Source organism: Ceratotherium simum, chromosome 1, assembly GCF_057802395.1.
Source record: "Ceratotherium simum simum isolate JZ-2026a chromosome 1, ASM5780239v1, whole genome shotgun sequence".
Taxonomy (NCBI): Eukaryota; Metazoa; Chordata; class Mammalia; order Perissodactyla; family Rhinocerotidae; genus Ceratotherium; species Ceratotherium simum.
The window spans coordinates 48,800,266-48,815,671 of NC_141900.1; the positions used below are offsets into that span (position 1 = coordinate 48,800,266).

Genomic DNA, 15,406 nt, shown 5'->3' on the forward strand with positions numbered 1-15,406 from the left:
CGTAAAGATCTTTTTTTATCATCATTGACTCTAAGCTAGTCAGAACAAAAAAACTGGTTCAAGTTCTAGAACTGGCAAGAATTAGGACCATGATTCAGCTACATTTGGCTTTCACTTAATTTACAATTATATTAGGAAATAATTCTTGCAAAGAATAAACACAGGATTAAGAATGCAAGTGAGTAGATGTCCCCCGAGGCTTTGTTTTATTCCACACAAGGGCATAGCCAAAGTTCGATACTACCAGAATCCCATGCAGAGGAAGGAATCCTCCCAGTCGGCACAGTGCGGGACGTGGTGGGATTTTGGTCTGTTATAGCCATCTGGGTGGGGAGCCATGTCAGCACTAAAGGGCCGGCCCTCTTCATTTTAGCAACATCCTTGCTGCACCACAGATATATACTTCTATGTTCTCTTTCTTGTGCTTCATTAGGCCAATCAAACTTCCAGTGTAGCAGGCTTGGCCATGGCTCACCAGACACCCCACTTGGAAAATTGCCTCCAGCCCCAGAGTAGACAGGAGAGAAAGCTCATCTCAAAATCAGTACTCAGTTTAAGAAACTTTTAAGTTTCTCAGTTTAAGAATTGAGTATCAGCTAATAGAGAATGAACATTCCTTGCGTGGTAACAGGCTGCCAATATTTTGCTCACTGTATAAGAAAGAACAAGTCTTCATAGGAATCAATTAATAGTTTGAACTTCACCTCTTGGCAATCTAAAGTGGAAAGTGAAAGGAAAAGAGTCCTAAAATAAGAACATAAAATCCCGCCCCTAACCTACAAAAACAAAAACTTGAATGAGTGGAATCTGGACCACATAAGACAGAGGAAACTTGATCTCCATTATCTTCAACTCAGACCTATCAAGGAAGTCATTTCTCAAAACTGAAAATTAGTTTTTCAGTTTTTTTTCCTGTTTGGCCTGGAATAAATATCATACAGAAATACATTAATCTCTTCCAGTAATGTCTAAAACCAATAAAAAAAGAGGAAAGAAACCAAACATATATGTATTAAAAATATATTATCAGAATTTATCTAATCATAAAATCTAATAGAGTTTCCCAGTCTGAAAGTCTTCTATTTCCACACAGTTTTGATTTTCTTGTGAAGTTATACTTTTTAAAATCCCACAAATAAAATTAATGAGGGCACATATTACACTGTGTTCTAAAGAAAATGACTGAGTATACTTTTTTTAGATCATGGCTAACCTTATTTATATTACTTAGGCAAAATCACATAGAAAAGAAAAAATCAAAACTATTGCAGACACAGCCTCATTCTACGATTTCTGAAGCTACACGTAACTGAAAAATGCACACTTACAAAGTAGACTAGTACACTGCTACGGTGAATCCACTTAAAGCTAAGGTTTGATATAAATCATGTTCTCCCCCTAAAAATGCCTTCATTTATCTCATTAGTTGATATATGCTTCTATGGAAAGAATGGAGGGAGTATAGGACTATGGGAAAGCAAGAATCTGAACAAATAAACACCCACTCGTGAATTACACCTGGAAGTCATGATAAAAACCTTCCATAAGCATTTTTTTACATTTCTCATAATAAGTATTTGAGTGGCTGAGAAAAATATTTTCTTTCTGTTGTCATTGGCACATCATCATTTAAATGAGACTCTGGGAAAGGGACACAGCGCTGGGGAAAATAGACTTGGTCATTGTCTATTCTCTTCACATGTGTGACCTCTTAGCCTTCTGTTTACTTCCTATAAACCCTCAAAATCTCCATGCTTGTTCTTGTCAAATACTGAAAATAGCCCTGATCCTTCCACTTGTTTATATCCAGGTTCACAACTGAATGCCAATAATCAATGCAAAGAACGTGTCACAAATAAAACAAATGCCTAAATCTAACTTAAGCTGCTAATATTGGAGAAATAAAGCTACAATCACTACACTTGGTCAAATTAAGAATAATCTCCTTCTCTCAAAGAAAAATAATTGAATATTATCTCCTGAAAGAACAAATATATTTGCTCCTGTTATGTACCAAGGGGAAAACATATGCTAAAGGACAGGCGCTTGTTCAGAATTAGTACAAACAATACTGAAAAATGGGCAGAGAAGAGGTAAGAAAACAATAGATTTCAGAGAACGAAGGAGATGGTCACTCACCTCTCTAACAGAGTAGACTGAAGGATAAAATCATTGTTGGCCCGGGGAGATGCTTTACAAGACGACTTATTACCCCCAATCAAGAAAGAGGCGTTTTCAAAGTTCACTCACTTATTCAGCATTTTTTAGGTACCTGTTTTATACTAGGTACTGTTCTTAGCACTGAGAAAATAAAGAACCAGGGACACAATGGGAGTGCAAGTAAGGAAGGAGCGCTGACACAAAGGGTATTTTAGACAGCTTGAAGTCACAGAAACACCGGTTCGGAAGAGAGTAGAGTGGCAATAGACTTTCTTGAAGAGAGAAAGAGGGGCCATGTTTTAGATGTTTTGTCTAAAAGCAAAGGTACAGCGAAGGTGGGGGTGGTGGGGAGTAGGGTTAAAACAATTGTGGATATTAATAATCTTTCAATTAAAATCCAAATTTAATTAAAATATTTAAATGCCAATACACAAAATAAAAATAAATGACACAAAGAGGAAGACATTAAAAATACTCAAGTCTATTTTTTCTAAAGGAAATATGAAGTATGTGTGCTGCAGGGCTTTATGAGGGCTGCTGTGGAGAATAAAAGTGAAAATAAAACATGGGCACTTAGAATAATTACCAGGGTCAGACTGGGATGGGAGATCACAAATTTATTATGACACCAGTTTTCACGGTTTTGTGATTTTTAATAGCATTCCATACCACAAGTGAAAAAGCAAAGCCAAATTGCTCAATTGAGAAGCCGTAAGGATCTTGCCAGATGTAAAATGGAAGGAATTAAGGGTACCAAGAAATGAGAATTTGGGTAAAAGAGTTATTTAAGTTGTATACTAGGTCTTGCCTGGATAATAAGGAGAGAATGAATGAGAAAAAAGTCAGCAGAAGTAAACAAGGTGTGTCAAGGCACTGGAGACTGGTGGGAGGTAGAGAGAACAAGGTGATCATTGTTTTGTAATTCTCGACTTCAAAGACGAGAAGTTCCAGGCAATATCAAGATCCAGAATGGAGTCATTGGCCAATAGTTATCATGGAATGGAGTGGAATGTCAATGAAGGTAAGGTGGTTAAGGAATTTCTGTAGAGTATTAATTGACTGTCAACATATATACTTTAAATAAACATAATGATGACAGGAGATGTAGATAAAGGAAAATTGTCATCTGAATTTCTAAATCTGAAGTAGTAAAGAAGATGACAGATGATACCTGAGGGTAGGTGATGATAATATAAAAGGCAAAGCAAAATAAAACAATACATCTTGGATGAACTCTATGTTTTCTATGCCACATCCCAAGCAGCTGAAGGGAGTCACACATTGAGGTCAATTGTTACCGTAAATTCATCACCATCTACTCAAATCTCGCCCCCAATGTTGCCCAGATCCTAGTAGAAAACTCTGGTCAATAACTTCTCCAACCTTGTCCAAAAACTTGAAACTTTCTCTACTTTGTTCAAATTCTACAGAGAAAATCTAAACTCCAGAAATATTCTCTACTTAGCACTACAAGACCTACACACTTATTCCGAGTTCTCCTTTCTTTCCTTCCTCTCTTCTTTCTTTACAGAGGATGTTACTCCTGGTCAAAGTCAACTCATAACCGATATGTCTTTGAACCTATTTAATTTCCACATTCTGAGGTATCCATCAAACATCCCTTTTCTCTTCTATATTTTTAACCACTTGAACTTCTCATACATATTTAAACATGCTCAAAAAACTCCCGTCTTAGAAAAGTAAAAGCTCCTTCAAACTTTTATTATTCTCCAGAAACAGCTCTTTTTTCAAACATTCATAGACAAACTTTTTGAATGAGTCACTCCGTCTCCATTTCCTAAGCTCCTACCCACTTCTTGAAACATTTTCAGCTGGGTTTCACCGCAATCACTTAAGCAATGCATCTTTAGCTAAGATCACCAACGATCTCCCTGTGTTCAAACCCAATGAATATTTTTCATTCCTTATCTCAATTAACCTCTCAGCAACTTCAGGCAGTGAAAATAACTTTGTCTTTCTTATGGGATGTTTTCCCCTTGTCTTTGGAATACCACAGATGTCTGTTAGTTTTCCTCCTCTGTGACAAGTCATTTTCATTCTTTACAATCCCATCCATTGCAATTTACTCTAAAAATATTAAAATTCATCAAGATTTATTCCTAAAATTATCTTTATTGTCACTCTACATTCTTTTCCCAGGGATTCTTATCTACTCCAAAAGAATGAATTACTATCTGTACCACCAAATTTATATATCTCTTTCCCAGTTTGATGCTTTCATCTCTTGACTCATGTAGCCAACTATTCACTAAGAGTTATGCTTGGATGAATGAGCACTGGTTATCACATGAGAGTAAAAGAATAATGATCTCTAGATAGACCCTTGTAAGTGCTTTTCTTGTCCTTTTTTGGTAAATTCCTATTTTCCCTCAAGACTCAACTCAAATTCTAAATTATCTGTGATTAATTTCTTAGTCTCTTACTCTCCTCATCAGCTAAAGCAACCGATGTACCTCCTATGTACCTACTTGTATCACTGCACATAGCCCATGGTGTTATAATTTCTACATCTGTGTCTTCCTCCAATCCCTAGTTTAGAAGCTATCTCATGTCAGGGCCAGGTTCTATTCATAATTTTCTTCTTAGAACTTACTACCCTGATGTATGGTAGATGCTCAAAAAATTTTAAATGAATAATTAAATGCCAATAGACCAGTAAATTGTGCTCTGGGGTTTTCAAAGAAATATTAATAGATGCTCCCAGAAGGAGGGATTCTGTGATTAAATAAGGTCAGGGAAGTTTGTACTAAAATCCTACTCTTAAAGATTCCAACACACCCTTGCATCTGAAGAACTATAAGAAGTCCTTAAAATAGAAAACTATTTAACTTTGTTTAATGTTTAGAGAAGGAAAGTTGCTTTCCCTTTTCTTCTTTTTTTTTCAATATAAGGTTCAGGTATACAGCCTTATAATTTGACATCTGAAGACACTATAAAGTGATTACCACCACACCATCCATCACCCCTTTTATTCCTCTTTTTATTTTTTGTGAGGAAGATCAGCCCTGAGCTAACATCCATGCCAATCCTCCTCTTTTTGCTGAGGAAGACTGGTCCTGGGCTAACAACATCTGTGCCCATCTTCCTCCACTTGATATGGGACGCCGCCACAGCATGACCTGACAAGCGGTGCATCGGTGTGCACCTGGGACAGAACCCGGGCCACGAGCAGCAGAGCGTGCTCACTTAACCGCTACGCCACGGACCCGGCCCCAACCCTTTTCTTCTTTTAACACACGTTTTAGCATTCTTCAAACAAGGTTTCCTCATGTCTTCACATAGTTTGGATTTTAACTCATTAGGATCAGCAAAACAGATGTTAATGAAACAGAGGGTATGCACATTTCTCTTTATCCAGGACGTTCCTTAATGTTAAGATGCAGGTGCTAATTCCTTCAATATAGCTTTGACACTTCTTAGTGGAGAAGAAATTTTGACCAATATGGTACTGCCACATTATTGATATATACATCAAATCTAACAAATTCTTATTGCTTTCTTTTTTACAAAGCTACTAATTTCAAGAATTAAAGAACATTGCCTAACCATAAAAAAATAGCAATATTATTGCAGCCACATTGAAACCATTGTTTTGTTATTTTTGTTTTGTTTTGAAAGTGCTCTTAAAAATAATGTAGTTACCTAAACATCAAATGTACCACTAAGCAGTTACGCAGGTAAGTTGAGTGACAGAAGAATTTACAGCTCCAAAAGAAAATTTCCACTGGAAGCCCAAAAACTTGACCACTTCACTTTCACAGTATGTTGTCTAGTAGAGTTTGGATGAAGTACATTTAAAACCAGGGACCCAATACAAAACAATAGTCCTCCTCTTAATGGCTTTTATGCCATGCTATCACCAACGTGTGACAGGGAAGGAAAATCTATTTGCCAAATAGAAAGTTCTGACATACAGTGTGGCAAATAACATTATGTAACAATAAAGCACCCATCCTGGTAATCAGAACTCTTATTATGAACAATAGGATAGCAAAGTGACTCATCAGCTTGTGTGCTCTTTCTCGATTCTAGTAATTTGGGACAAGTGTGGGGAAGTTACAAGTTGTTTATGTACAGCCCAAAATGACAGGCAAGAGAAGTTACTAAGCAACATTAAGTCCTTGCATTTTTCTAATCTTTAAAAGCTGCCACAAGCTAAATAATCCTATAATATAAAGGGAAAGGGAAAAGCAATGTGGGAGTCATGTGTTTGACTGAAGGAAAATGTTTTGCTCAATGATTCTAAAATTCTGATTCACCGTGAGTTCATCTGTCTTGATTTTAAGGATTACTTCACATGTATAATCCTCTTCTACTCACTGTCAACACAGGAAACCTGTTCTATAGTGAAGAAAAGCATAAAAGGGGGAGAAGGGGAATGGGGGAAGTGGTCCTTACGAGTCTTGAAACCAGTTTATTCCACAGTAAATAGAATCTCTGCTCTCTATTTCAGCTCTTTGTTTCTTTCATTGCACTTTTTTGTGTGTGTGTGTGAGGAAGATCAGCCCTGAGCTAACATCCATGCTAATCCTCCTCTTTTTGCTGAGGAAGACCGGCTCTGAGCTAACATCTATTGCCAATCCTCCTCCTTTTTTTTTTTTACCCCCAAAGCCCCAGTAGATAGTTGTATGTCATAGTTGCACATCCTTCTAGTTGCTGTATGTGGGATGCGGCCTCAGCATGGCCAGAGAAGCGGTGCGTCGGTGCACCACCGAGATCCGAACCCGGGCCGCCAGTAGCGGAGCGCAAGCACTTAACCGTTAAGCCACGGGGCTGCCCTCATTGCACTTATTATAACAACAACCATAAATCATGTACTTGCTTCCTTACTTAGATGTGTTTGTTTCTGTCCTTCTCTTTCACTGAACTATCTTTAGCAATGTAGGAACTTGTTCACTATTTTACTCTTCCTTCCCTGAGCCTGACACAGTGCATGACACACAGTAACCCATCAATGACTGAAGGATGAAATAGAATAAGGGGTCATGGTGTTAGTAGTTGTATTTCTTAAGGTGATAGTTTTAATAACTATGTCTATTTACATGAATGTTCCCAGAAGTAGCTGAGTGTTACTTATAACCTCTCAAATACATGCTAGGAAAGGCAGGCAAGCAAGAATTCCATAGCCCTTATTTCTTTTCATTAAGGAATCAGTGAAGGGATTCCTTGGTCAAAAGCCCAGGAAAAAAACATTTCTTTACAGTCTCTGTCTCAGCAAAACAAGTTGCTGAATAAACTACAATCTCATCTTTTTTGCTTTCTGTTTTCAGGTCAAGGATCCTGTAATGCTTTTCCAAAGCACCTCTATTTCTTCCTCCTTTCCAGTTCATATAATTCAAAAGGAGTCGATCTAGGTAGTAACAGGTTTCCTCACATAAGAGGTCACATTTCCCCAGCCTGCTTAGGTACAAATAGCAGAGTAGTCAATATAGATGAAAACAGAATATTATTTTGTATATTAAATGGATGATAGTTCTGACTATGTTTTAAGGATGTCAGAGGAGGAAAAATGAAAGACCTCTCCTTATACTTTTAGGTAAGGAGAAGGGAATTAAAATGTCTGAGGGTTGATTGTGTGACAGCCACTCTCCTGGGGGTGTTTATGTGTGTCTAATTCATCTTTGTTAACAATTACCTTTTTTTTTTTTTTGGAATTCAGCAAAAACTTTTTGGGCAAAATATAAGTAAAGAAGAGCCTATAAAGAGGGTGTTTATAACATTTAATAGATGTTATGAGTCTCATAAATATTTTTATTAATATAAAACTAAAATAAAAACTGTTTTTTTTTTTTGGCACTTTTTCTTTGCTATTGATACTTTACTCTTTACCTGAAACGATATGCCAAGTAAATAGGAAGTAATAAAGAGCTAATATTTTTGAGTATTTATATGTGCCTTCTGTTCTAAGCCCCTTACATACGTGATTAAATCATATAAGTCTATGAAGTGGATATCATTTTCATTATCACTGATTTACAAAGAGAAATCTAAAGCATAGAGTTGAAGTTACTTGCTCAAGGTCATCCAAGTAGTAGAGATTCGAGGCTAGGCAATTTGAATGTAAAGATTAAGTTTTAACCTCTATATGACAGTGCTTAAGAAGGGAATGAAAAAATTCAGCTGAGCATCTTTGCATATTGAGAAATTATACACAGAGTTGATTTCGCCACACCTTCATCCACAATTCCATCATCATGAACAATCAAAACATGATATAAGCTGAGATTTTTTGAGGGAAAAGGAAATATATTATAACGAAAGGCCCAGCGACCTCACTGGGGTAGCCTCACCCTAAGATTACTCTGTTGATGGAACTCCAAAGAGATTTTAAATAGCTATCACACTTCTCATCCATTTGTCCTTCCCCTAGTTGTAACTGCATGTTTGGTATCCAATTGTTTTGGATTGGAAAGAGAATAAAATAGAATTATTTGACCTAAGATCATACTTTTAATAAAAATGTTGTATTTGGAAGGAAATATTTGTATTTCTCATATGTAATGCTCTTCCAGTTCACATTATTATAATATTTAAATAATTAATAAAAGAAATTTATAAAATCATTAATAAGTAAAATCCAAATTATCCCATAAACTGAAAATGTTTCTTTGGGGAGGGGGGAGACTGATTTTCCTGTCATTATCCACCCATTTTTTCATTTTTTCCAGTGGTAGTCAAGTTTCTAAGGTCTGCTTGCAGACATGACTCAATATTTGTCAGCTATGACTGAACCAAAATCTTCTCAGGATTTTTTCTCAAAGGAAATAAGAGTACAAGAAACAATTTTTTAAAAGCACCAGTTTACAACTTCACTCTATTGTCCCACAAGAGCAAAACATCTTCGATGAACTATTTATTCTAATATATGTTTTTCCACCTAAAGATATAGTAGTACCAGAAATTAGGTATCATTAAAAATTTCGATATTGTGATCTGGAAATAAATATGCCATTTGTCATATTCCAAAATACTGTCCTCTATATTCTAAGTATGTAATACCAGACAGGATGGTAAATATCTTTTGAGTAATTTTATAATAATTATTAGTTCTACTTTTTAAAATATACTATCTGGCTCAGACCACGTAATTCGCATTTGAAAGACCATTTTCTAGTCTTTTGGGGGGTAAAGGCTATGGAAGTGAACCACCTATTCCTTCAAGGAATTGAATTAGAACCTTGAATTCAGTTTATTAAAGAAGCGTTTCTTGAGCTCCAATATTGTATCAAACACTATGATCAGCACTAAAATTCCAAAGATAAATAAGACTTGGTTTCCTTTCTCAATGTAGAAAAAATATAATTTCAACCATCTGTGATATATCCGACAACCAAGGCAAGCACAAGTTTCAGTGGAACCATGGAGAAGGGCAGCTGAGCCAGTGGTAAAATCCAAACAGAATCCCCGAAGGTCACGATGCTAGAGTAGAAACTTGAGGGATAAAGATGCATCATCAGGTGAAACGATAATAGAGTGAGGGCAGAGGAATCTGGGTGTCAAGAAAGAAATGGCAGACAGAGATAGACGTAAGCAGAGACACAGGAGGTGAAAAAATAGCATGAAGTGTAGAGGGTTATAATAAGCCAGTGATAGTTCATAGTGGACTTGGAGCCTTTGGGTTGAAAGCATGGCCTCTAGAGCCAGACTGCCTGGTTCATACCCCAGTTTTGTTCCTACTAATTTCTAACTGCTGCGGGTAAGTCATTTAACCCTCTGTGCCTCAGTTTGCTCTTTTATAAAATGGGAATGAGGATAATAATGGGATTATCTCAAAGGGATATTGTCAAGATTAAATGGGCAAGATGCTTATACAAGCAACTGGCATGTAGTGTGCACTCAATAAAAGTTCCTGACATTATTTTTAAATAAGGGGAAGAGAGCCAAAGCACTGCATTCAAAAATCAACCCTTGACACTAACCCTATTCCTAACCTCGACCTGCAGTGTCACAGAGACAAGAGACAAGAGAAAGAATCAGGGCTGACAACATGAATGTATTTGCAAAGCTCCATCACCATATATATACATCTGACAATAGCTCATAGCACCAACTAGTCTTATGGAGTATATACATTTATAATCTGATTTTGAAGGTAACAGCTTTTATGTTCCTTGATCTATAGTGATTGGCATACTGCCAATAAAAAAGAACTGCGTGAAGGACGCTGTGTTTCAAACTTACAATGCAATACAGATTCCCTGTTAAAAGGCAAATCCTTCATTTCAAATTGTTGACTCAGATAATACTTAGAAAAGAATTTCAGCTGTTTAAATTTAGCATGCTGAGAAAGACCAATCTTAAAATATTGTTTGGCTTTACGCCCACAACATTTTCATTTTATTCCTTGTTAGTGTTTGTCTTCTGTGGTAGGAAGACAAGTGACAGTAATCATGTTATTCTCCTTAACACTTCAAATTTTACCTAAATGAACCATTTTGTTTTTATCCTTAGCAGTTAAAGATGGCCTTTCATTTTCTGGCAAATTTTCAGAAAGTGATTATGCAAGAACCAGTGATATTTCCATGCACTGTTTTACCTCTTCAGTCATCATCTGGCCTTTCTCTCCCACTTTCATTTGAATCATCACTTTTTTACTCTTAAAAAAAAAAACACATAAAGGAGATTATCTGAAGACAAGCCTAAGCTAACTTTCGTAATCAGACCTTACAACTATTTAAAGAGATGATTTGAGTCTGTGCTTTATCTATGATTTTAAAGATCTCCACCCCACGCACAGTCCAAAGAGTTTGTTTTTGAGAGTCCATCAGGGCATAGAATCTGGACAAGTTCTCATACCAGCCTCCCACCACATGATCCCCTTATTTTCCTTTCATCCCTCTTGGTTTTTGGATCTTCCAACTTCTCTCCTCTCATATTAACTCCATCATCTTCCTTCCTGGCAAACGTGTCCCCAGCTTCATTTCCACAGTTCATGGAGCCAGAACAGAACACTGGAATTGGAATGGTTGCATATGCCAAGTTTGGATTTGGGGTCAATTTAGGTTCCAATTTAGGTAGATCCAGTCTTGGGTATTAGTAGAGCAGGGAGTTCTCTCCTGACTGGTCTGATTTCTCAAGCACTTTCAACCAACACTATCAGAAACACTATAAGCTCACTCCACTTGATCCATGGTAGAGTATAATTTTAATAAAAGTAAGTGGAAAAGTGATTAAGAGTTAGAGCCAGTCACACCTGGGGGCTAAGTCTAGCCCACCATTTACTAAATTTATTGCGTTAGGCAATTTGCTTATTCCCTCTAGGATTGAGTTTCTTATAAACGGGAGAGAATGCCATCTCCCTCCTGTAGCTGTGATCCCATAAATAAGAAGACACATTCAAAATGCTTAACCTAGAACCTGCCACTAGTGCACTCACAATAACTCGGAACCACTCACGCACTGTGCAGTGATTAAATCATACATGCAAATAACCCAAGGAGCTAAAGGAGTTGAACCTACTTCATAGTCAATACCTAAGGGTGAATAAGTACATGGGATTCTTACTTGAGGTCAGATTTTGTGTTGGTGTTTTACAAGAGGGAGAAAATGCCAAAAATGGGAGAGGGCCAATAGGAAGCATCTTCTTCAAAATTTTGCCTGAAGCTTCCTCCAGGCAAGCGCTCCTAGGCTAGAGGTATTACTCTAAGAGAATTTTGTATCAGTATCATGCATATATAAGTACAGTTCTGTTCCTGACGCCAGCAAGGAGGAGAAGCATCCAGGAAAGGATATTCTTTAAATGTCATTTCAAGCCTATGTATCAACATCATGGTCATTATTAGTAAGGAGAATTAGATTGAGGGACCAGCAGCTATCTTTGTCTGGCCTGTCTGGCTACAACTCTTCCTTCTTTCAATAGTGTGTAAGGAAAAGCATGAGTCATAGGATGCTTGTCTAGTTCAGCAAACCTTACCAATGGTTTAAACATTAAAATAATGGTTTTATTTCAAAAATGGTTTTGAAAATCTTCTCAGACATAACACAAGGCTCGTTTACCAGTAGGACAACCAAAATATGAAGTAAAGGTATTCCCAAAACTCAACTCCACCACCATAAGTTTCTATCTTTAAAGAAATTCTGACAAATTCCTATTCAATCCAAATTCCTATCAATTCCACTCAGGTTCTCAGCTTGATTTTTCTTCTCTTTAGCTAAATACTTGAGGTTCAGGTATGATCTATTCTAGAGTATCCGGGAATGGCTTGCAAACTCGCTGCAACCATGTTCTTTTAGTATTTTTAGAGATATTTCTTTTTCTTTTTTATTGCTGTCTAAAATTTTTAGCCACCCTCATACATGCGCTACCATAACAAATATATATATATCCTGGATTATATTTTACTCAGTGATTTACAAAGTCATACGCAGAGTTTTTGCACTGAGAAATTATGTGTGTGTGGAATGGGTTACCTCTAACAAGTTGGGTGTTTCAATAATGACAAAAATATTATATCTGGAGATCCCTGAGATGAGTAGGCAAAGTAATTCAAATTACATTCAGGATATGTTTTATTTTTAATAAAATAATGAAGATTAGGTAGATTAGAGAAAGAGTAATACAATTTAAAACTGAAATAATCGGATAATGGTCCTTAATTTCCTCTTTTCTAATGACGGAGAATTTCAAAATTACTTTGCATTTCACAATAGTTATTTCATTAGTTTTGATACCCCTTTATCCCATAGAATTTATGTCAGCCTATGGAAGCGTCCAGCTTAAAATTCTGGATTCTGTTTTAGGTAAGCTCTGTTTTTTCATTAATCTTTCTTGGAGAAAACTATAGTAATACAGTAATTTCTCCAATGATCCTGCAACTAAGTCCAATATTTTTGTGTAACATATCCTTTTTTGCTTGAGAGATTTCTTTTTTTCTTTACTGTAAAAATCTGGTCATTGTAAAAGAGGACCTGGTTAGAAATACCCCAACATTTTTAGATTATTTCTGGTTTCCTTCCTAAAAAAGACCTTTAGAATTCTGCCTGCATTCACATTCATTTAGTTATTTGCTTTACAATGGACTGGCCCTTGCTGACCTGTTTTTACCTCCTTGTAAAAGAGTTGGTTATCTACAATCGGCGCAACCAGTTGAAGTCGTTTTTTAAAAGTTTTTTAAGCCTTCATTTTTTGCCAGTGAACACAACGCTGCTGGGTTCTAAGTATAAAGCCATCTACGTAAAAACGACCACTTTGAAATCTCAAGGAAGGGATCATTTAACAAGTGGAGGAGATTATTGCAGTAGTAGGAAACTGGGGAAATCCTGCACGCTCCACCCACTGAAGAGTATTTTAATGTTTATCATATCATCAGTGTCGCCTAGGCTGTTGCCTAGCAGTTGTCTGGAGACCTATTTCACGTTTTATTTTAATTTAATAAAGTAAATCAAAGACTTTTGTTTCGTTTTGTTTAATTACTTCTTTATTTTACAGATTAGGAATAAGTCTGGAATGGAACTTGTAACAATTAACCGGTCATTTGAAAATCTAAACCGGCCTCTTTACGAACCGTCTTTTGAAAAGGCAAGCTGCCATCTATTAGTAACTTTCAGGAGACCACTCTGGTAATTAAATCTAGAACGCATTTACCAGTTTTGTAGCCTGAAATCACAATGGACAGGGCGCTTTTTGCATACCTAACCCACAAGCGGTATCCATCCGCAAATAACTGAGAGTAACCCGACTGTAGCATAACCAGGACAGGAGTCAGGGAGACGATCCAATTTAACATCTCTTGGAGAATTCAAAGCTATGCTTTTCTAACTTTCCTCGCCATTTCTTCTCAGCTTCCCTTCCCCCGCACCACATACCCAGAAGCCACTCAAATTGCCAGCCGCGTCGAGTTTAACTTACTGCAGTGTGATGCAGGCGAAGGCTGGGCGCATCTCTGAAGAGAGAGCAACTGCTTTTCCGAAGAGGAACTGGGACTAGCCAGCTATCAGGATCCTTTGCATTTCACAGGCTCTCCGCTCAGTAAGAAGGTTCCCTCACAGCTCAGCTTCCCCAGAGGAGTGGAGCTTCAAGAACTCTGCTCTCAGCATCTCCTCTCTACTTCCACCCCCTTCCAGAACACACAGCCCATTCTAACTAGTGTCTGAGAGGTGGAAATCGACTTCCAGTCAACAACACAGGCTGCCTGCAGTCCACCAGTCCCTGACAATTTGCAACCCAAAAACCGCGGAGGCTGAAAGATGTAGGTTTCCGGAGCCTGAAAGTCATCTTTGGCATCCCCCTTCCCCACCTCTCACTCCTCCCACTTCCCCCTCCCCTACCGCGGCCACCTCCAGTCTCCCACTCAAGCTAGGTATCACAAATGATTATTTTATTATCCATACCAGTAAGCATCAGAAGGAAACTGAATTTGTCAGAGATGCAATACCTGTTGTCCATGACTAATGCTCTTCTCTCATCTCTTTGAGTCCTTGATTTATATCAAGACGCGTTGATATTGGAAATCTGTGCGCTGTGTGTGTGTGTGTGTGTATGTGTGTGTGTGTGTTGAGGAGGAGGCAATCTGCGCGGCTGCGAGCAACAGCCCTGCCTATCTCTGGCTGCCACTTCTACAGCTGCTGTTGCTACTATTGCTGTTGGAGCTCGGAAAAATGAGACAGGGAGACAGTGCTTTACAGTTATCTAACTGCTGGACCAGTTATAAGACAAGGGAGGAGACCGTGCAGGTATGAGTGGCTGTTGTTGAGACTTTAAGCTTGATTCACTGCAATTACAACCATTCAGGATACGTTTCCCCTTCAACAGGAAACCTGATACCTGTCTCTCGTCTCCCTTTTACTAACTCTAGTCCTTAACGGGTCATTGTTCATCAACCACCTGCCTAACCCACTTCCAGGAATTGTAACAGCTGCACACTTTATTTCTACATTCTAACTTGGTAAACCGGGGAGCAGGTGACTGGAGGATGCATGAAGATAAAGTAGAAAGGAAGGGTTGAAAAGCAGGTGAATATTGAAAGGAAAATTGTATATATGTGTAATCAATCAGGGCACAGATAAAAATGATAATTTTGAGCTGTATGTGTAAAATAATGCATTGGGGTAATAAAAATATAAGCCAGTAAATAATCATATCTATTTCATAGAATGAGTGCAAAACCAGATAGTTATTAAGGAGTGTGCAAACAAGCTTAAAAACAGGGTGTCTTGATATACATGTTCCTTGGTGGTTCTCAGCTTCCCCACATAATATCTACTGTGATTTCAATGCATTAATATC

General features: G+C 37.5%; 1 protein-coding gene across 7 annotated transcripts in view; it reads right to left on the reverse strand.

The window, feature by feature from the left end:
- DGKB (diacylglycerol kinase beta) overlaps window positions 1–14,678 on the reverse strand; it is a 700,672-nt gene extending 685,994 nt beyond the window's left edge. For 5 of the 7 annotated variants that reach the window (XM_087426849.1, XM_087426797.1, XM_087426631.1 and 2 more), the window contains exon 1: window positions 14,030–14,331. The gene's annotated coding sequence lies outside the window, so the exon portion shown is untranslated. Of the gene's footprint in view, window positions 1–14,029; window positions 14,333–14,555 lie in introns of those variants that run through there. The other 2 variants (XM_087426742.1, XM_087426899.1) reach the window with 2 other exon arrangements.
- Between the last annotated feature and the right edge of the window lie 728 nt (window positions 14,679–15,406).